Source organism: Pterocles gutturalis, unplaced genomic scaffold, assembly GCF_000699245.1.
Source record: "Pterocles gutturalis isolate BGI_N339 unplaced genomic scaffold, ASM69924v1 scaffold3494, whole genome shotgun sequence".
Lineage (NCBI taxonomy): Eukaryota > Metazoa > Chordata > Aves > Pterocliformes > Pteroclidae > Pterocles > Pterocles gutturalis.
In genome coordinates, this window is record NW_010127958.1 from 3947 (window position 1) to 5085 (window position 1139).

Genomic DNA, 1139 nt, shown 5'->3' on the forward strand with positions numbered 1-1139 from the left:
CAGGGTAGGGGGCTTCATCCAGCCCTCCTCCAGCACCCATGGGCTTTGGTCCCCACAGCAGCCCAGCTGGCCAATGCAACCCCCCCTGGGCGGTGGCTGGAAGCATAAACTGCAGATTTTGGTTTACAGAATAGAAAAGTTTTCCTTAGCAAACTTTGCACAGTGATATTTGCTCAGTACCTTTGTGGTGGTGGTTTTTTTTTTTTTCCTCATCAAATACTGGAACAGTGATGCCCATCACTGAACTCCTAATGCTGAATTAGGAAGCGCCCGTTGCTCCGGGCTCCCCCAGGTCCTGCCGCCCTCGGGGCACCATCTCAACCCTACTAGAAAAAAAGAAAAAGAAAAAAAAGAAAAAAAAAAAAGACCAAAACAGTATTTTTGTTAGTCTCTATTTATATACGCTCTCCATGGCACTGTGTTCCCGGCTGTTGTCTGTACTCGGTCTGCAGCAGAGTCGAACGCTGTCTGTAACGGGTGATGCTGTTCCTTAGGGTGGTGAAAGGCACTTTATCCTTTTGGGGCCTTCCCGGGGCCGCTCTTTGCTCCCTGCCAACACACCGAGGAGCCTTTGTCCCCGTTGGGGGGGTCACACGGATCCCCCCACCCTGCCCCACGCCAAGGGTGCTGGCGGCATCGCTGCCGTGCCAAAACGGGGACCGCAAGGTTGGGGCTCATCAGCCTTAAAGCCATGCGGAGGGATGACCCTCCGGAGGAGCTTGGTGCTAAACTCTCAGCTGGGACACTGAGTGACCTGTCCCCTGCCTGGGGGACAATTCCAGGCTGGGGTCCGACCCCGGCTGGGACTCTACCTCGGCTCCGCTCACATCCAGGGGCTGCCGGTGCGGGGACCACCACCACAATGCCTCTCGAAGGACCGAGTGTCTTGCTGAAGCCCTGAGTGACCCTGTGACTTGGCACACACGCTGTTTGCTGGCCTCCATCCCCCTCCCCAACCCCGGCCCCATCCCCTCCCCGTCGCAGTTCAAACCATGTAACTCCCGCTCCGGCTTCTTCCGTGTGACACTAGGTCAACATCTCTCCTGTCTCCTCTTATCGGGTGTCGTGACTCTCTGAAAACATCTCACTCTGAAAATTTTTGAGTTTTGGGTTTGTCTGAATTTTTTTTTTTAATTATT